This window comes from Herpailurus yagouaroundi, unplaced genomic scaffold (assembly GCF_014898765.1).
Source record: "Herpailurus yagouaroundi ecotype Mexico unplaced genomic scaffold, PumYag 100, whole genome shotgun sequence".
NCBI lineage: Eukaryota > Metazoa > Chordata > Mammalia > Carnivora > Felidae > Herpailurus > Herpailurus yagouaroundi.
The window spans coordinates 43,172,694-43,194,356 of record NW_024412391.1 but is presented as its reverse complement, the minus strand read 5'-3'; the positions used below and the strand labels follow the sequence as shown (position 1 = coordinate 43,194,356).

Sequence of the window (21,663 nt, the reverse complement as noted above, 5' to 3'; positions counted from 1 at the left end):
AAAAAATAAAATATCATTCGTCCTTCTATATGACGGCTATAGATATGTCTTTGACTGAGTCACAGCACTTCTTTGAGGAGGTTCCTTATTAGTAAAAGAGGGATAAGAGAATCTACCCCACCCACCTTTTAAAGTGGTTTTCTGAAAGCCAAGTCAAACGATGAATCTGAAAGTGCTTTCTAAATATTTTCAGCCTGGACACCTGTGGATCAGAAAACCTAAGAGCAAAAAATCTATTTACCCTCCAGAGACTTCCAGAGCACAGACTGTATCTGTGCATGTTATGAGCATGTGCATGTGTGTTATCGGCAAGGGTCCTGGTAGTGGCTTTGTGCCCTCCACTATTATCATTACCAAGTACCACTGTATCTCTGCAAGCATCCAAAGTCAAGGTTGAGGGGCGCCTGGGCGGCTTGGTCAGTTAGGCATCCGACTTCAGCTAATGTCATGATCTTGCAGTTTGTGAGTTCGAGCCGGCCGCGCACTGGGCTCTCTGCTGTCCTTGTAGAGCCCCCTTCGGATCCTCTGTTTCCCCCAAAACTCTCTGCCCCTCCCCTGCTTGTGCTTTCTCTCTCTCAAAAATAAACCAACATTAGGGGCGCCTGGGTGGCTCGGTCAGTTGAGCGTCCGACTTCAGCTCAAGTCATGATCTCACAGTTCCTGGGTTCGAGCCCCGCGTCGGGCTCTGTGCTGCTGACAGCTCGGAGCCTGGAGCCTACTTCGGATTCTGTGTCTCCTCTCTCTCCTCCCCTCCCCCGCTTGCACTTTGTCTCTCTCTCTCTCTCTCTCTCTCAAAAATAAAAAAACATTAAAAATTTTCTTAAATAAATAAACATTAAAAACAAATTCAAGGTAGAAACAAGTTGGATAGCACCGCCTATCTGACCCTGAATCATATGGAAATTATGGCGCTAGAACATCTAATTCTCAATCATTCCAATTCCAGAGCCCTTTTTTTCACTTTGGTCTTGTTCCAAAGGCTTGATTGGTGGACAAGATACTTAAAATGTCCCGCACTTATGGTTCTGTGATCATGAGGTATCATCCCTCCACCCAGCTGGTGGCAGAAAAGTGTCTGGCCAAGAGGATTTAAAACAAGTACCACTAGGAAAGACCTGCAAGAAACCTTAGGGGCCTCCAAGTGGACAACTGAAAGGAACCAAAAGCTAGTGACAGAGAAGTCAATGACCCAACAATTGAGGGCGGTTTTATGAGTTTCATCCAATGAAGCAAAACTTGGACCAAAAAGCTCATTATTCAAACCAGATGCTGTTTTTGTAATATTCATTTCAATGATGAACGGTTTCAATTTTATTTTGAATATGTAATAGAAAGCAGGCAGATCATTACAATAAAGGCGCACTTGAAATTTGCAAAGTTGGTCTGAAAAAGAACTGAATGTAGAAAACCTGTTTTCAAAAGTTTATTGCCAAGAGCATTTTTTTTTCTTTTGTAATCATGTGACAAAAGAAATGCAATCGTGGGTTGAAGCAAGACCAGTTATGCACAGCAATGAAATTACCCTTTAATGATAATCAGCCCCAAATCTTGATTACTGCCAGCTCGAATTAATCTGGTCATAAGGCATACAAAGTACTGCGTTCATCTATCTCAAACAAGCACGAAGGATGGGCCCCTCGAGTTGAGCAGCCAGATAAGACAGGGAAGCAGGGAAAGGGAGGAGAGAAGGCCAATCACCTCGAGTGGCACCTGGGGCACCTGGGTGGCTCAGTCAGTTAAGTGTCCGACTTCGGTTCTGGTCACGATCTCATGGTGCGTGAGTCTGAGCCCCGCGTCTGGGGCTGTGCTGACAGCTCAGAGCCTGGAGCCTGCTTCGGATTCTGTGTCTCCCCTTCTCTCTGCCCCTCCCCTGCTCATGCTCCCTCTCTCTGTTTCTCAATAATAAACATTTAAAAAAATGTTTTCTAAGTGCAAGTTACTTTTTAGAAGAAGTCTGACAATGATCTTCCTCTTCAAGATTATTCTTTCTCCTGTCCGAAGAATGATGTGGAACAGATCTCATCTCCAGGAAACAAGTGAGCATCCGTAGCCAGGTGAATCCAGGGAGAAGGTGAGAGCAGACTGTGGGGAGCGGAGCCCAGAAAGAAGACTCTGGCCTTGGGCTGTAATCCCAAAAGCAAAGGGGAACAACTCTCCTGCGTGGGGCTGTTCAGAGGTGACAGAGCTTGCTGTAGTTTCTGGGTTCAATCCAGTACCCAGAGTACAATCCAGTGAGATGCTACCGTAAGAACAATGCAGCCTGACCACCAGCGGCCCGCGTCTGTTGGCTTGCGGAGACTGAGCTGGAACACGTTAGACATGGAGAAGATCAACGCCTTCATTTCACAAACAAGCAGACTCAGGCCCAAGGACATAGAGCGAACTCATGTGGGACCAACTAACGGCCAAGTCCGTTCTCCAACCCACGCCTCCTTTGTGGGACTCCCTACGCACCTGCTCAATCCCCGAGATGACGAGGAGGCCCTAAAGAGCAGTCACTAAGGACTGCTATTGTGGAGCGATCACTGCATTCCGGCACGGTGATGGACAGACACGCTTCTCTTCTGCCCGGAGCGTGCTCATCTGGTGATTCAACACCAGACAGGTGCAAAAGATCTATATTCATACTGGAGTTATAAACCCTATTTATCAAAACCCACTCTGGGCCAGACCCCGCGTTGAGCACCAGCGTTCATTTGCCTCTTGTAAGGCTCACAACCCAGGAAGTGTTGATAAACTCATTTTACTGAAAAGGCAGCCAAAGCAGGTGACGTAATTTGCTGACGCTCACACCGCTAGGTAAGTGACAATCCTGGGATCAGACATGTTCTTCTAGCCTCTTGAAGGCACTGTGCTTTCTACTTTCCGAACAGCCCTCAACGTTTGGCACAAGAAAGAACTCCTCATTCAACTGATTTATGAGAGCTGCACAAGAATCATTATGCAAGAAGGAGACAGCTTTGGGGCGTGCAGGTGGCTCAGTCATGGCTCAGTCAGTTAAGTATCCGACTCTTGATTTCAGCTCAGGTCATGATCTCAGTTTCGTGTGTTCAAGCCCCATATAGGGCTCTGCACTGACCGTGTGGAGCCTGCTTGGAATTCTCTCTCTCTCTCTCTCTCTCTCTCTCTCTCTCTGCCCTTATCCAGTTCGCACTCTGTCTCTCTCAAAAAAAAACTTCAAAAACATTACACACACAAAAAAATAAAGTAACAGATTCTGAACAATGATAAGGAAACTTTTAAAATTGGGATGTAAGCATGAGCCTTTTACTTAGCTAAGGAGAGAAGTTTCTTGCAAAATTCTACTCTTTCCTTTTAAAAACTCTTTGCTTCACAGATCCCTAGCTATTTATCACTCTTCTCTTCTCTTTCAAGCAAAAGCTCAAGTCCCCACAAGCAGAACAGAAGGACAACAAAAATCTTAACCAGCAGCAATGACTTTGCACAGAAACAGTCACCAAAGTCAAGAGCCCGTGGACAAGACCATGGAGGACTTCATTCTCCCAGCTCGCAGCCTTCTTGTGGCTGGCCGGGCTCCACACGTGCTTTCACCTTCGGGCAACCACCTGCCACCTTTACCTTCTGGAAACATGGGCACGCGGCCATGCTAGAGATTCCTGCTCTCTGACTGAACACGAAAACCTCTCAGCTGCCAGTCTGAACACAACCCTGAAGACCAGCCTCACTATGGGTTTGGTGCTGCTGATGTCTCTGCAATGTGTAATCTTCTGCCTATAGGGAGGCTGGCCTGTTTAATTAAAGCTAGAAGATTCCAAAGAGGCCTATTCTTTTTTTTTTTCTTTTTTAGAGAAGGTCTTTTTTTATTTAAAAAAAATTTTTTTTAACATTTATTTATTTTTGAGAGAGAGACAAAGCATGAATGGAGCAGTGGGGGGCAGAGAGAGAGAAGAAGACACAGAATCCGAAGCAGGCTACAGGCTCTAAGCTGTCAGCACAGAGCCCAAGGCGGGGCTTGAACTCACAAACAGCAAGATCATGACCTGAGCCAAAGTCGACTGAGCCACCCAGGGGGGCCAAATTTTGTTTAATGTTGATTTATTTTTGAGAGAGACACAGTGTAAGTAGGGGAGAGGCAGAGACAGAGAGGGATGCACAGAATCTGAAGCAGGCTCCAGGCTCCTACCTGTCAGCACAGGGCCCGACGCAGGGCTCGAACTCACGAACCGCGAGATCATGACCTGAGCCAAAGCCGGATGCTAACCGGCTGAGCCACCCTGGTGCCCCTGAACCTACACAGACCGGACGAGAAGCACCAGCCAGGCAGATGGGGCATGGTGTGCTCTCGACAAAACGCAACCAACCTCATTTTCCTAGAGACGTTTTGAAGTTTATTTCCTGGCAGTTTCAGGTTCTGGGAATACAAAGATGATGAGAGCTCCGTCCTTGAGGAGCTCACAGTCTGGTGAGGGAGACAATACCTTGAAAAGATTAATGGCAGTTATCAGGTGATAAGTGGAGAACACAGAGGACACCAAGTGCTATAAGCAAACGGGACAGAGGGACTAGGGGGACTTCAACAAAGAAGGGCCGCACGAACTAGCTTTTCAAAACGAGTAGGGAATTTTCAGGGCAACGAAATGGAGGTTCAGGAACACTGCAAGCCGAGAGGACAGGGTGTTCAAAGACTCACATTTATGAAGGCGCCTGCAGCCCGAGGAGTGAAGAGAAGCAGTGTTTGTATGGGAGGGGAGGCGGGGAGCTGGTAAAGGAAGCATCTCAGAGACTATTACAAAGGGTCTCTATAGGCATCTTGGAGTCAGTGAGGGTTTTAAGGCATATTCAGTTGTGGTTTTGTTTTTTAAGAAAGTAATTCTGGCAGAAATGCCAGTGTAGACAGGGGTTTACACTAGTGCTGTGCAATATGTATATATTATATATATATTATATTTAATATATATAATATATAATATATATTAATATTATATATATAAAATGTGAGCCACAGAGCCAAGCCACATATATAATTTTAAATTTTTTAGTAGCCACATCTAAGGTAAGAAAAAAACAAGTGAAACTAATTCAATGATATATTTTAACAACCCAATCCCAACTATTATCATTCGACATGCCGTCACTATATTTTTTTTTAATTATTAATGAGATAGTTACGTTCTTTTTTTTTTTTCTTGTCTTCTAAATCTGGCACACTCGGCCGCACATCTGAATTTGGAGAAGCCACATTTCAAGTGCTCAGAAGCCAGATGTGGCCCGAGGTGACTATAATGGACAGCACAGCTCTAGATAAACCAAATACAAGACCCACTTAGGAGGCTGCAACCGAGAGTCCAGACAAGGGATGATAAAGGTCTGGGCAGATATTTCAGTCCCTGGACATATGCTAAGCTGCCATTGGAGTGCCATTTTGCAAATCTGTAGCTTCCTTTTTGTTTTGAATCGGCCGTAATTCACATGCTTCACAAATAAAAACGGTATAGCCGTGTGTCAAACAGACAGCACGGCTCCCAACCTTTTTCTGTCCACCCACCCCTCCCCACCCGCCCCCCCCCCCCACCGCCCATTAGAGGTAAACATTTCTACTGAGTTTCTTTTATTTATTATCCTTCCAATATTTCTTCATGTAGATACAAGCAGATACGAATGCAGACTCGTATGTTGTCTCTTTTCTTTCTGCACCAAAGGTAGCCTACTACACATTCTGCTCTATACCTTTTCTCATCTAATCACATATCTTGGGGATCTTTCCATATTACTGCATAGAGTTTCCATGTTTTCTTTAAAAACACAATATGTGTTTTAAAATCCACAGTATTCAATTGTATGGATGGGTCACAGTTTATTTCACCAGACTCTACTAATGAATGATACTTGAATTGTTTCCATTCTCCTCTATTACAAACAATGGTCTAATGAAAACCTCCTACATACGTCACTTTATATGTATTCAGATGTACCTTCGGGGAAAAATTACCAGAGCCAAATTGCTGGGTCAAAGGGTAATTGCATTTGTAATCTTGAGCGATATTGCCAAACCGGCCTTCATAAGGGTTGTGCTATTTTGTAATCTCACAAGAACTACAGTGACAATTTTTCCACATCTGGTCAACGGTATAGAATCATCACACTTGAGAATTTTTGCCAGTCTGATGAAGTGAAAAGTAATACTCCAGCATGATTTAAATGTGCATTTCTCTCCTTACGTTAGAGTTTAAAGATCTTTTCTTTGGTATAAAGACAATCTGGATTTCATGTTCTGTGAACATGTCCTTTGCCCATTTTTCTACTGGTCTGCCAGTCATTTTCTTATTCATTTGTAGGAGCTCTTTATGTAGAGATTAACCCTTTGCCCATTACAAATACTTTTTCCCCTGATTGTCATTTGTCTTTTGAATTTACTTTTTGTGGCTTTTACCAGGTAAAATTTTTTATCCAAATTTACCAGTCTTTTTCATTTATGGTTTCTGAATTTTAAGTCACAGTTAAAAAGGCCTTCTTTGTTATAAAGGAATTTACCCATGTTTTTTTTTTCCCAGTCCTTTTAAGATTTTAAGCAGATATGAATATATACTCAGGTTTTGAAATGTTTGTTACAAATCATTTTTCACTTGTTCCAACGGAGGTAGACCCGACATCACGTTTTGAAATGTTTGTTACAAATCATTTTTCATTTGTTCCAATGGAGGTAGACCCGACATTTTAGAACTGCCTCCCTGATTTCTCCCTCCTTTCTTTGTCATAATTCTTCTGAATATCAGTGATCATCATACAAAATGAACTAACCAAGGTAGAGTTTATTTGAATGATATGAGATATAGAACCAACCTTATCTTTCTCCAGACACCTACCCACTTGGCCCAATGCCATACTAAATATTTCATCATTATCCTATTGGAAGCATAATTTTTAAACACTTTTCTATTTGTGTAGACAGCAACCTGGACTTTTATAAACTCATGGTTCTAATTCTTTAGTCTAGACACTACAGAGGTAAAGACAATTTATGCTATTCAGTTCATTTATGGGAACTGCCAAGTTTCATGAAACTACATTCATACAGCACCGTCCTTCCTCCCACATAGTCATCAATATCTTTTCAGCAGATGCTTGACTTGAAGAGATACACAGATGCAAACTGCCATTGAGAAGTTTACCATTTAAAGTTGTGAAGTTATTTTTCACAAATAATTTGCTTAAAAGGCAAGCAGTATACCACAATAAAAGTTTAGCAAAATTCTGTGCCTCTTGATCTTAGGGTTGTGAGTTCAAGCCCCACGTTGGGTAAAGCTTAGTAAAAAAATAAAGGAAAGGAAAGGAAAAGAAAAGAAAAGAAAAGAAAAGAAAAGAAAAGAAAAGAAAAGAAAAGAAAAGAAAAGAAAGGAAAGGAAAGGAAAGGAAAGGAAATCATCAGATTTTGGGGGTGCCTGGCTGGCTCAGTTGGCAAAGCATGAGAATCTTGATCTCAGAGTTTTAAGTTTGATCCCTATAGGGGTGCCTGGGTGGCTCAGTCATTAGGCAACCAACTTTAGCTCGGGTCATCATCTCACAGTTCGTGGGTTTAAGCCCTGCGTCAGGCTCCGTGCTGACAGCTCAGAGCCTGGAGCCTGCTTTGGATTCTGTGTCTCCTTCTCTCTCTGCCCTTCCCCCTCTTGCACTCTCTCTCTCTCAAAGGTAAACATTAAAAAAAATTAAGTTTGACGCCTACAACGCGCATAGAGCTTACTTTAAAAAAATCTTTAAAAAAAAAAAGGTTGGCAAACTCTTATCAATCACAGAATTCTGGTCAAATTCATCTTATATGATCACCAGTGTGCCATTCAAAAGATTTATGAAAAGGAAAGGAGAGAAGAAACAGGCCGTTCAGAAAATACCTGGTCCACCTCAGGTAGAAAAGTGAAAAGTGATATTTTTTTCAGTTTTCAAAAAGGTACATACAAATATGGAATGTTCCGTGAACTGGTTTGTCATCTTTACACGGGGCCACATCATCACCTCTGTAATGTTCCAATTTTAGTTTGTGTGTTGCCAAAACGAACAGAAGAAATAATATTCTTTGACAAGGGCTTAACATTCCCAATTATTTCTAGTCAAACGCTGCCAGTAAACTGGAATTTTTAAGGTAAAAACGAGAAAGGTATAGTATTCTATGGTAAATGCCCTTCTACTCCAACATTGATTCATATCGTGCATATCAGCACCTTGTAATATCCAATCAATGCATACTGCACATATTTCCCTATGGCTTGAGGTTGTAAGATTAGTTATTACGGTTAGTTTCGAAAAGATTTACACACACGCGCGCACACACACACACAGAGTTATAAGCAGCGTATCCTTCAAAACTAGCAAGGGGATCAGTTCTAACAGGGGAGGCTGGATGCTCATGTATGAGATATGAATCAGAAAGCTTTACACGGGATAAGAGTACCAGAAAGATAACACAGCCAAAGGATCCTATACAGGAAATAAAGGAGATGCCGGGGAAGTGGCTCAGGAGAATCCTATGGAGTAAGAGCTCTCCCAGGCAGGAACGAAGCATAGCTTCTAAGACGTCCGTGATGTTTCTAAAACAAACAGCTGGGGTGGAAGCCCAGAGCCCTGCGAACACAGATGCTGAGGCTGCACGCACGCTACTTCTGGGGTGGCCTCCCTGTCTCCCACGTCCCCCTCCCCTCAAGCTGCTGCCTCCCACATCAGCCTGCAGGCGCCCCATCTCTGGCCCTGAGATGAGTCTCAACCTCTAAATTTGCAAATGCCTAATGAAGGCAATTCTAAGTATCAAAAACTTACCACTAATGCCCACGGCCCCTCCCCTCCAACAGACAAAGCCGTATCTTGTTTCTCCATTGTAAAACATATTTTTTGGATGTTTAGAGAGAGACAGAGCATGAGTGGGGGAGGGGCAGAGAGAGAGGGAGACGCAGAATCCGAAGCAGGCTCCAGGCTCTGAGCTGTCAGCACAGAGCCCGACGCGGGGCTCGAAGGGCTCGAACGCACCAACCGGGAGATCGTGACCTGAGCCAAAGTCGGACGCTTAACCAACTGAGCCACCCAGGTGCTCCTACTTCTGTGTTCTCTTAACTCATTTCCTTGTTTCCTCACTCCCCCCTTCACAAACGATTCTACAAACAGTTGCCAGATACCTTTCCTAAATGGTACCCAAACTTCCAGTGTTCCCCATTACTTACACGACAGCCTGAAATCTTGTCGGTGATCGGTTCATTCATTCAACAAAGATTTGCTGAGCCCCCCTGTTGGCCAGGCACTGTTTTAGGCTTTTGGGAACATGGTTGAACAACAAAACTCCTACTTAATCTTATTTTTTTTCCAGCCCTTCACTCTACCTGTCTCCTGGATAATCATAAACATTACCTATAAATAAATCTATACTAGAATATTCTAGTATGAGTATATATTCAATGATATCTTAAAAAGCCAGGATTGAGCAAGACAGATGCAGTCTTTTCTGCATGTCCCACTCTGGCCTCCTCTCAGCTTTCCACTCTGAAAATGCCTTCTCCTTTCCTCACCCTCTAAACCCTGCCCACCCTGAAATGCTCAGTGCAAACCCTCCAGCTTCCCTAAAGATTTTCCTGGGCACCTATGCCCCCAGCAGGGGCCATCAGTCCTTCTTGTCACATCCCTTATCTCGTAAAGTACGTCTGGAGTGTGTGTGTGTGTGTGTTTTCTTTTCATGGTTTCATGAAACTCGCTAATTAGAACAGAGATCTCTGAAGACCAGATACTTGTTCTCTCCTGTGTAGTTTCTAGCATTCCATAATCACAGAACATTACTGCCAGAGGAAATATCTGACACCGGTTCATCAAACCCAACTTGCTACTTGAGAAAGCTGAGGCATAGGGAGGCTAAGTGCAGTAACAAGAGCTTAAAAAAAAAAAAAAAAGAATAAATATTAATTGCCGGTGGTCAAGCATCCTTTTCTTTGTCCCTGGGGGTGGAGGGAGATGTCTGAATTCCCGGATGTATGAAGTTCTTCCTTCTTGGAATCCATGCACATGCTCCCAAGCTGTCTGACAATCTGCTGAGAGCTACTGCCCGGCTGAGGTCTAACTAACCTGGAAAAACCTGGTGGATTTGCCTGGTGCTACACGGTTGCCCTCTTTCTAACTTTCTTTAAAAATTTTTTTTAACGTTTATTTATTTCTGATACAGAGAGAGACAGAGCATGAGCAGGGGAGGGGCAGAGAGAGAGGGAGACACAGAAACTGAAACAGGCTCCAGGCTCTGAGCTGTCTGCACAGAGCCCGACACGGGGCTCGAACTCACGGACTGCAAGATCATGACCTGAGCCGAAGTCGGACGCTTAACCTACTAAGCCACCCAGGTGCCCCTCTAAGTTTCTACTGCCTGCAGGTTGCTGGAGATCTCAGTGATGCTAAATAATGAAACCTGAAGCCCACAGATTGTCCAGATTCTGCATTGCTCTCCCCTCTCCACCCTCAAGAAATCCAGGGCTTCCTTTATCCTGCCATATCAGTGTTTTACCTTCCACGCTGGCCAGAGAGCTGCCCCTGCTGGGAGCCAGAAAGCTTTCTGAAGGAGGCAGCTGCCAAGGACAGGAGCACGCAGGTAGGGGTTAATGGAGACATAATTAAAAGTACCTACAAGTGCAAAATCAGAATAGCCCTGTGAGAAGTATAATTTGGAACAGGCCAGCAGAGACCAGATGTCATCTACAAAGCAAGGAGGTGTGGCATGATATACAAATGACAAGGTGTTTTTTTTTTTAATTTTTTTAATGTTTATTTTTGAGGCAGAGAGAGCATAAGCAGGGGAGGGGCAGAGAGAGAGAGAGAATCCAAAGCAAGCTCCAGGCTCTAAGCTGTCAGCACAGAGCCCGACACGGGGCTCAAACCCATGAATCGCAAGATCATGACCTGAGCTGAAGTCGGACGCTTAACTGACTGAGCCACCCAGGCGCTCCTAGAAATGCCAAGATTTTTAATATGAGCTCCATTTCTATTTCCCTATCTCCATGTGATTTCCTCCCTACTAGTCACAAGAAATTCAAAGAGGCACATGTGGTCTTCTCATCCCACTCCACGTACCTACTAAAATGGCAATGGGTGCTCAGTAATGTGTCCTAAATCTCCTAAAAGTGAAGGGCCAGTTTATCCTTTGCTTGAGCTGAAAAAAGTCAAATTTAACAAAAGTACAGTCATGCACATGTGGTCAATGTAGATAAGAGTGGCTCACGTTTGTATGTTTCTCTGGGGGGCCAAGAAGAACTGATAATACTTAATTGGCCACAGATTATGAAGCCCACGTTCATCAAATTAGACTGGAGGTAATTGCCCTTCAGATGTTGTTTTAGGCAGCTGTTCCGTTATTCACAAGCAAATCTGTGCCCTCAATTTATAATAATCCCTCGATGTCATGGTCTTTGGCATAGCTGAATCCCACAACCTCGGAAGCCATCAATAGTTCCCTCTCAGGCCATCCCAACCTGCAAGAATAGTTTGGTGGGAAGAAAATCTTGGTTTTCAAGATGAAAGAATATTCCTTACATTTATGAAAACCTTTGAAATATACAGACTTCCTACCTAACACCAGCTAGCAAATAGCCTTGCTTGTTTCTATCTAAGCAAATGAACTGTTAAAAGCAGGAGAAAAAAAAAAAACATATCATAAGCTTCAAAATTTTCCGATTGTAGCTTCTTTGGGGAAAGAAACAAAGATTTATTCCCGAGTCCAGACCAAATGACATCACCCTGCCAGAGACACAGCGGCTGCCCCAGGGGCGGTCTCTAACGTGCCCCCTCCCGCCTCCACCCCTGCAGCTTTCCCTCCCGCTCCTCCCTTGCAGACAGGACATCTTCCATCCAGTTTGGACTGCCCACCGGTGTCTGGGGCAAGCTCTGCCACTCAGCTTATGTGATAATCTGAACCTCGCTTACCCAAACCAGGCCACCATGACCCAGGTCGAACTAACAATAACTCCTGACCCAGACCGCGGACTGGAACTCTTCCCGGTCTTCCCTGCCTTGAGCGGGGACTGATTCAGGCAACCGGGGTGATGCTGGGCCAGCGAGCAGTATTTCAGGAGGCCTCCCAGGTCTTGCAGAGGAGGAGGGGACAGAGCCTGGGGGCCCGACATGTCAGGGCAGCTGGCCTTCTATTAGCCACAGACCTGAGCAGATGAAACGCTAACGTATCCAAGGTCATGTCAACCCTGGCGCACCACCCACCACCCCCTCACCCACTCAATAACACAGCATTCGTGTGTTCATTCCTTCCTTCCTTCTCTATTTAACGAGTCCCTGTATAAATGTAGGCAGATACATCTCAAAATTGCAAACCTAGTAAAATTCTAGTTAGCATGAACCCACTGAAGTAGGAACTTCCATTAACTGGAACGATGGGGTTCCTTCATATAAGTGACATTCAAGCCACACTGAACATACCAAGTTACTGATATTCTCTATCTAAAATTACCTCTCCCTTTTCTCTACCAGAAGAACTCAACTATATTTATACTGAAAAGATACAGATGTCATTTCCCTAGGAAGCCTTTTCCAACTCCTCCAGTCTTCTTAGAGGGCTTTCCAACTACATCTCCCACCACACCTTCCTTTACTCTCTCCTCAAACTACACTACCCTTTTCTCACCTCCTGCCTTCCATGTTAAGTTCCTTTCTGCCTCAGGGCCTTTGCATATGCAGTCTACTGTGTCAAAATGTTCCTGCTCATATTCCAACTCATGACTGACCCCAGCACCACAGCCCCTACTGCTCCCCACCCCTCATATCTCAGTTGAACCAGGAAAGCCATCCCTGAGCCCCACCATTCACCCTCATGGTCTCACATGCCTTTCCTTCCTCGGTTTATTGGAACTGTACTGTTAGAACTGCGATATTACTTGATTAAAGTCTATTTCCTCAGTAGACTATAAGCTCCATATGAGTAGGGACCATGACTATTTTCATTTAGCATTGTGACCAGTGACTAGCACAGTGGCACACAGTAGGCACAGTAAGTATTAGCTGAATGAACAAGTGACCTTCTCTGTAGTACTTGTGTCCCTGAATTCCAATTGCCCCGTTTGAGTATTAGTCCCAACCTGGCCACTGCCAGCCACCCCAGAACCAAATCCTTTTCTACAATGTCTTTAAATGGACATTTATCCAGGGAAATGAACATTTATCCCTATCACCTACACCTTGTATGTCCACATCTAGGAACAATGGGGGCTAAAAACCAGGATCTTCAGACCCCAAGGTTGATGATCCTCGTGTATACTAAGGTCATGAAAAACGGGCCTTAGAATATAGCCGGGAGCACCTGGGTGGCTCAGCTGGTTAAGTGTCCGACTTTGGCTCAAGTCATCATCTCACGGTTCATGAGTTTGAGCCCCACATCGGGCTCTGTGCTGTTAGTGTGGAGCCTGCTTAGGATTCTCTCTCTCCCCGTCCCCTGCTTGCACTCTCTCTCTCCCTCAAAATAAATAAATTAAAAAAAAAGTTTTCTTAAAAAGAACATATACAAAAAGAGGGTGCCTGGCTGGCTCAGTCGGTAGAGCAGGCAACTCTTGAACTCAGGGTTGTGAGTTCAAGCCCCATGTTGGGTGTAGAGCTTACATTGGAATATATATACACACACACACACACACACACATATATAAATTTAGTTTATATATATATGTATATATATTCAGTTTATATATATTGTTTATATATGTATACATATATATTCAGTTTATATATGTATATATATTCAGCTTATATATATGTATATGTATATATACACGTATATATATGTGTGTGTATATATATGTGTATATATATACACGTATATATGTGTGTGTGTATATATATACACACATATATACACACACACACACACACACACACACACACACACACACACACATATATTCAGTTGATGTCCCGGCTGTATTGACCACTGAGTAGGACACAAACAGGGCAGCTGGAGACAGCAATGTACCATGTGTAGCTTCTCGGTTAAGGGCTAAGTTGTGTCCCATCTCGCCACAAAGTTGTATGCTGAAGTCCTGGCCCCTCAGTACCTCAGAAGAGTGACTGTATTCAGAGACAGGGCCTTTAAAGAGGTGATTGCATTAACTGAGGCCCTTAGGGTGGGCTGTAATCCCGTGTGGCTGGAGTCCTTATTTCAGAAGAGGCAACTGGGACACAGATACACACAAGGGCAGAGCGCGTGAAGACCCAGAAGGGAGGCGGCCCGCTGCAGGCCCAGGCGAGAGGCCTCCGAGGAAACCAGCCCTGAGACACCTCGATCTGGTACCTCCGGCCTGCAGGACCGTGAGGAAATAACTGACTGCTGTTGAAGCCACCCAGTCTGTGGCACTTTGTTATGGCGGCCAGAGTACCCAGCCCAGTGCTCCAGCAGAGTTCTTGACAGAAAGGAAAGGAATGTTTGCCAAGTACCCACTGCCCGCCCCACCCTTTGCAATCCAAGGTGCAAGGTCCCTGCTGCTGCTGTACCTCCTTCTTTATTTGACAAACGAGGACACTGAGGCAGAGTCACAGAGGCCGCCGAGCCATATTCTGACTCCAGGGCTATCTGCTTCCAAACTCCACATCCTGGTTTGCACTAGACCTTCAGAGCCAAAAGACCAAAGTGGAGTAGTAAATCGGGAAGCAGATTCTCATTTGCTTCGTTTAGCCCTTAGAAAACGGGCAAGATCACCATTTCAGCTAAGTTGGAGAGCCAGATGCATCTGTATGCATCACCCAAATAAAGCGATTCAAATACTGTGAAACAGATGTGAATAGGAACTAATTTTGCTTTTCAAGGAGCATTCTGAACAGATCAATACTACAAAATGCTAAACAGCAAAACGTCATTACAATTTAAATACACCTGCCCAGCTGATTGGTTCAAAGAGGCACTTACAGTAGCTAAGAATGTATTTTCTCTTCCTAAGAGCGGGAGTCTATTATGTAAAATAAAGTCATGAAAATTTTAATTTCCCTGCATCAAGGACAGAACCTGGTGTAGCCCACAAACCAAGGAGAAACTGAAAGAAACAAAATGCAGCTGAATGCTTAATCAGCTGTCTGCCACTTTCTGAATAGTGACTAATATTCTAATTATTAGTCACCATACCGCGAAGGTGCAATTAGAGAACAGGGACGATTGCTCTAATTTTTTTTTGTTGTTGTTAACCCACAATTTGTGAGGCCTTCAGGAAAATATGATTTAAGTCCCTATCGTCTTATAAAGGAAAAGATGATTAACAGTTAACATTCAGTTCCCCCCACCCAGCGTCTAAAAAAAAAAAAATCTTTGAAGTTGTATTGACAGATATGACTAACAACTGTAATCACAGAAATAAATTTGGTAAAACGATAATTTATCTGTCACAATTTACTGAGAAAGAAAAAAAAAATGCCGCACAAGCCGCCAAATTGTGAAGTTAAATGAAAGCCAAGATAGAACCCAGTTTTTAATGAAATGTAGAGCATTATTAATTGGTCTCCTAGCAACGGCCAGGCTAAAATTACTTAACATGTCTGCTCAATCATATGCAAATATGAGCGTTATCCCTTAAATGTTGATTATAGTTGGTCTTTTCAGATGCAAATCCAATGTGTAAAGTGAATGTAAATGTTGACAATGCTGATACCCAAAAAAATACTGATTAACACCATCCTGGGTGCTCAGGAGAGTTGAGGATCTTCCCTTCTGAAGGGCTGCAGGGCTGGCTTGGGACACCATCTTCCCGCACCTGTACCTCACCGCTGCCCTCACACCAGCAGCAGCATCAGAGAGGACAAAGACAAATGAAAAGGGGCAGGGCCTTGCTGACTGGCGCTGCAGTGAGTTCTCATAAAGCTAAATGACGGATGCACGATGTTTTTGGCTGACAGCTCAATTGCATGATGCAAGGGGCTTGCCCACCCAAGACCAAGCTTGGTCTCAAGTGTCTCAAGTTTGGTTTGCACATAAAGCCAGACCTTGAGGGGACTCCATCAGGGCTCAGGTAGTCAAATTCCCTTCAAAACTGCCAAATGAGACACTCTTCAACTATGCTCGGGCCTTGTCCTGCTGTTCCAGAGCTGCTTGGGAACAGCCACGTTCCACTGGCAATACGTAGGGTGCTTTTAGGGGTCGAAAGTGTTTAGCCCAGTCATAGTCCCCGTCGGGCTCCAAAGCCACCTTAATAACACATCACTACTACTCCAAGCTACAGCAATGTGCTTGCCACACTTAACACTTATTCATGCAACAAATATTTACTGTATAATTACAATTTGTCAGGCGATGATCTACGTGCTGGAGAGGCAGCAGTGAGTAAGAAAAAATCCCTATCTTCACGTGTCTTAGCGGAGGGAAGAGACAAGTAAATCAAGAAACGTGTAAACAATAAAATTTCGGGTAGCGATTAAACAAACAAACAAAACAGGAGGAAAAAAAGTAGCCCAAGGAGGAGAAGGGAAAGGGTGGGGTGGGGTGGACCACAGCACAGAAGGCCTCTCGCAGGGTGACTTCTGCATAGATTTAGAAGAAAAGAACCCAGGTCCAGGAGGGGAAAACAAGCCTGCACCCTGGGGTAGAAATGAGCTTGGAACACCCTGAACGCCAGCGTGGTTACTGACAAGGAGCAGGAAGAGTGGCGGAGTGTGTGTGTGTGATGTGAAAAGTACAGCTCTGAGTTCCTAGACCACCTTCCCACAAGACTGCATCCCTAAGCCCCAGCCCTACAGTATTTCACGGATGCCACCTGAGGGCTATACTTCAGGACTAAAAGATAGAGCATAAGCATAGGCAGGAGGAAAGAGGAGGGAGTCTATTCCAACCATTTTTCATTTCACTTATTTATTTTGAGAGACAGAGAGCACAAGCGGGGGCATGGCAGAGAGAAAGAACCCCAGGTAGGCCCCCCAACTGTCAGCACAGAGCCCCATGCGGGGCTCAAACCCAAGACCCAGGAGACCGTGACCTGAGCCGAAGTCAGATGCTTAACTGACTGAGCCACCACCCGGGTGCCCCTGTTCCCCCGAACTCTAAAGGTACTTTCCTCTCTAGGTCAAGTCTCAGCCCTCTCCAGACCCCTGAGAAATCGAGGCGCCAATTGGAAAGTACAATCTTGAACGGTTCTCCCTTAGAGGAAGTGAGGTGGATTTCTTCTGGCCGAAGCCCTCTATGTGCAAGCCTCTGAAGGTTGGGGACTAGGCAAACAGTTTACTCCAGACCCTAAACCAAGACTCCAGGATATGCCAGACAACAGTCAGAAGCTCGAGACGTATATTCCACAAAGTCCTGATGCTTGCTTAGATGGAGAGTTGACAAAGATCACAGAGACAGTTCCATACTAAGTGTAGGATCCCCAGACCAACCTTATGAGTGTGGGGCCTAGGGCCGGACAGATTCTTCTTCGAACACATCACCCTTTGGCCTGAGTCTGTGAAGGCTTTAAGAGTTGGTATTAAATGCAAATGACCTTAAGGGAAACTTAGATGTAGTCCACCTGGGAGTGGGCGGGGGCTGAGTTTGGGGCACACAGACGCCCAGGTAAACGTGTGGAAGTGGGGTGGGGCTTAATCTGTCTGTCTGGCGGAGCACGGACCTGCTTTGGGAATGGTGACGACAGCCTGGCTTGCAGAGGGGCCACATGCTGGTCTGCACGACACCACACTGCACCAGTCTTGCCTCGATTCATGTCAAACCTGAACGAGAAACATCACTAGTACTGTGTTCGGCCCGGAGTCTAAACAGAAAACAACAGCGCTAAGCAGTTTAGTGTCATCAAAGTGGAGCTAAATGTCAAAGAGACAGAAACGTGGAGCCGGCCACTCAGTTAGACGAAGGACAGCCCTCTATATGCAGCATCATCACCTCACAGCTCAAGGAAGCATAGTAAGGTCTGAGTTACAGATCAAACACATTGTACGGGTGACTGTCGTCCTGGCCACCGAGATGTTCCTTTTAGGCCGCTGGTTCCCGAAGCAGCCTCCGCAGTTGGCCGGGCACTTGCCAGAAATGCAGAGTCACAGGCCCTGGCCCGTACTTACTGAATTAGCAATCTGGCAGTGAGCCCGGAAATCTGTTCTAACAAGCCCTCCAGGTGATTCCATGCCTGCGACATGCGAAAGGCAGTTTCCGAGCCCATTTCAGCAAGAAGGTATGTCTCTGAGTTTTATACTTAGCACCATCTTGCTATAAATTATTTCAACCAATTATTTCAACCAAGGATAGCTGCCCTGCACCTTCCGCACGTGGCATGCAGTCAAAATAAACACACTAATTGTGTGAATTCCTGACACAGTGACTTTTTCCAAAGAATGCACCACTCGGAGCACAAGATGCTGATTTACTGATTTCTTAAGATAACCAATTTTTTCCGGCTGAGAGAGGAATGAAAAAAAAAAAAAAAAGAGGGTTATTATTTAGGAAAGTCAAGTTTGGTGTAGCCTTTGGAGAGAAGCTTTGAGGATCACGGAGTTCTCGGATCGGACGCTTGTCTCCCTTCCCGGACCCGCTCCCTCACAGTCAAGCCTCCCCACCCTAACAGGAGCTCCCTGGGGGGACGAGGGTCTCTGATTCACTATGAACACTACAAAAGCCCTTGCTGAATGAGGACTCCCTCTCATCGGTACGTCTTAGAATATTAAACCTTCTAGCGTTCCCGGCAATAAAAGGGATGTCACGCAGCAAACGTTTATCAAAAACATAATGCAGGGGCGCCTGGGTGGCGCAGTCGGTTAAGCGTCCGACTTCAGCCAGGTCACGATCTCGCGGTCCGGGAGTTCGAGCCCCGTGTCGGGCTCTGGGCTGATGGCTCAGAGCCTGGAGCCTGTTTCCGATTCTGTGTCTCCCTCTCTCTCTGCCCCTCCCCCGTTCATGCTCTGTCTCTCTCTGTCCCAAAATAAATAAACGTTGAAAAAAAAAAAAAAAGACAATCTAGAAGATATTTCAAATAGAAGATAAATATACACGAGGAAACCTACAATCAGAAGGGTGCGTCTCGAGTTTCATTGTGCAACAGAATCACTTGTGATGCCCGATAAAATCGGAGGCTTCTGGGACCCACTACCAAACACCTTGATTTATGTGAGTTGGGGCCCAGGGTTCTGCCTGTTGACTAAGCATGCCCAGGTGATTTTGATGCAGGGATCTGTATTTAAATTACTGACATGGTAACGTCTCCCATTTTCAAGGGTTATTAATAAGGGGAATGCGAAAGGGATTTTTTTTTTAGGAAAATAAAGCAGTCCTACAACAAAAGGACTACAAGTTCCTTTCCTCTGTGTGTGTGTGCTAATGTCAGAAAACCGTAGTTGAGAAAAAGTTTGTACGAATCTTCCATTAATGCAACCTTTTAATAAGCAACTTTTTTTCTGATTACAAAAGTTACACATGTTCTTTGTAAAAAAAATTAAAAAAGCAAAAGGGAGAAAGCAAAAATACCCACAACCCCACCTCTGAGATACCTTGGTACATTATATTCTTCCAGATAACTTGCTGGTTCTTTCTACACACACACAGACACACACACTTCTCGTGTGTGTGTGTCTCTCTTTTTCAAAAACTAGTGAAATCAGGAGCACCTGGGTGGCTCAGTTGGTTAAGCATCTGACTTCAGCTCAGGTCATGATCTCATGGTCTGTGAGTTCGAGCCCCGCATTGGGCTCTGTGCCGACAGCTCAGAACCTGGAGCCTGTTTTAGATTCTGTGTCTCCCTCCCTTTCTTCCCCTTTCTCTCTCTCTCTCTCTCTCTCTCTCTCTCTCTCTCTCTCTCAAAAATAAATAAATATTAAAAATTTTTTTAAAAAGGGGGGGTTGCGCCTGGGTGGCTCAGTCGGTTGAGCATCAGACTTTGGCTCAGGTCATGATCTCATCATGGTTCACGAGTTCGAGCCCTGTATAGGGCCCTGCACTGACAGCTTAGAGCCTGGAGCCTACTTTAGATTCTGTGTCTCCCTCTCTCTCTGCCCCTCCCCTGTTCATACTCTCTCTCTCTCTCAAAAGTAAACATTAAAAAAATTTTTTTTAAAAATAATAGGGGTGCCTGGGTGGCTCAGTTGGTTAAGCATCTGACTTCAGCTCAGGTCATGATCTCGTGGTCTGTGAGTTCGAGCCCCACGTCGGGCTCTGTGCTGACAGCTCAGAACCTGGAGCCTGTTTCAGATTCTGTGTCTCCCTCTCTCTCTGACCCTCCCCCATTCATGATCTCTCTCTGTCTGAAAAATAAATAAACGTTAAAAAAATAAAAATAAATAAATAAAAAACAGTGAAATCAGAGTTTATGTAGTTATTGTATTATGTTTTTTACATGTAACAACATTGTCAACATCTTTCTACCACTCCTTGATTCTCTTAGATATAAAATGACAGGATCTATAAATATTCTCTATTGGTTAAGAGTTTTTAAAAAAATCAAGATATTAAAAATCTGTCTATGTGACCAGTACATAAATATCCACAATGAACACATAAATACAAATATTTGTGTCATTTGTACAAGTATGCTAAAAATCTCATTATTGTTTTTAAGTGAGTTAGCATTAATAGTTTACTAGTAATTTTTATTAGCTCCTTAGCTCATTTTAATGAATGTGTACACATTGCTTACTTAAAGGCCTCTAGACATATATATGCAATATATTAACACAAGAAGTATTCACTTTAATGAAACTTATTAGACCAAGGTTTTTCTAATGAAATTCAAAGGGAGCCAAAAAGGCTCTACTGGAACAAAACTGAGATCCAAAAAATAAATAAATAAAACATTTTTAACTTGCCCGCAGAGTCATAAACTTTAATTCGATTCAACCCGGAAGCGGTCGAAACATAAATGGCATTTCACGGAATACACTCATCGTAACGTGAAAGGTAAATTCTTGCGTGTTTCTGGAATAACACACATGAAGTTCTAAGGTAGTATGCCAATGTTACCCAGAGTCTAGTTTCTCTGAAACAGATCTAGCTCTCTGAAACAGTGCTTGCTCCCCATTTCTTAGCCTGCGAACATACCCCTCAATCTCTTGAACCCAAGAGATCGGACAGAATGCAGAATCTACGTGTGTTAAGCCAAAGAACAGGGAATAATTTAACCTCTTACCATCTGGTCTGAGAACTGCTTTCCAACTGAATGAGATCCAAGGGTCCCTTACTATCTATGATCATGAAAAATCCAAGTGATATGTTCTTCATGGATAACTGTTCTCTGAGAGTGATGGGCATGGTCCCGCCTGAGGTATATCATCACCACTGCTCGGAGAGCTTTCTAGAAACAAAGACTCCCAGACCTCTCATCAGAGATTCTGGCTGAGTTTTTAATATAACCACACAGGAAGGTCTGAGATGCCCTGACCTGTCACAGTGGTTTCTAAGCCAATTATTCTTAACATTAAAAAGCGTTCATTAGTTTTCATAAGCCTGGGAACTCTAAGTACAAAATGACTGAGCTGCAGGTTGGTGACTCGTGTGGTCACAAGGATAGAAGGCCCTCAAAACTGTCCTCCATCACTGCAACAAAAACCAATCAAGCTAAATGACTACCTGAAGGGGCGCCTGGGTAGCTCAGTCAGTTAAGCGTCTGACTCTTGATTTCCGCTTAGGTCATGATCTCATGGTCGTGGGATTGAGCCCCCTGTCGGGTTCTATGCTGACAGTGCAGAGTCTGCTTGGAAGTCTCTCTCTCTCTCTCTCTCTCTCTCTCTCTCTCTCTCTCTCTCTCT

General features: G+C 44.3%; 1 protein-coding gene and 1 long non-coding RNA gene across 2 annotated transcripts in view; one reads left to right on the top strand and one right to left on the bottom strand.

Annotated features, from left to right (window-relative positions):
• Positions 1-19,177, top strand: part of LOC121028563 (uncharacterized) — a 20,380-nt gene extending 1,203 nt beyond the window's left edge. The window contains exons 2-3 of the long non-coding RNA XR_005789307.1: positions 4,078-4,082; positions 19,167-19,177. This is a non-coding gene — a long non-coding RNA (uncharacterized LOC121028563). The remainder of the gene's footprint in view (positions 1-4,077; positions 4,083-19,166) is intronic.
• Positions 1-21,663, bottom strand: part of JAZF1 (JAZF zinc finger 1) — a 357,655-nt gene that overhangs the window by 284,978 nt on the left and 51,014 nt on the right. The window lies entirely within an intron of this gene.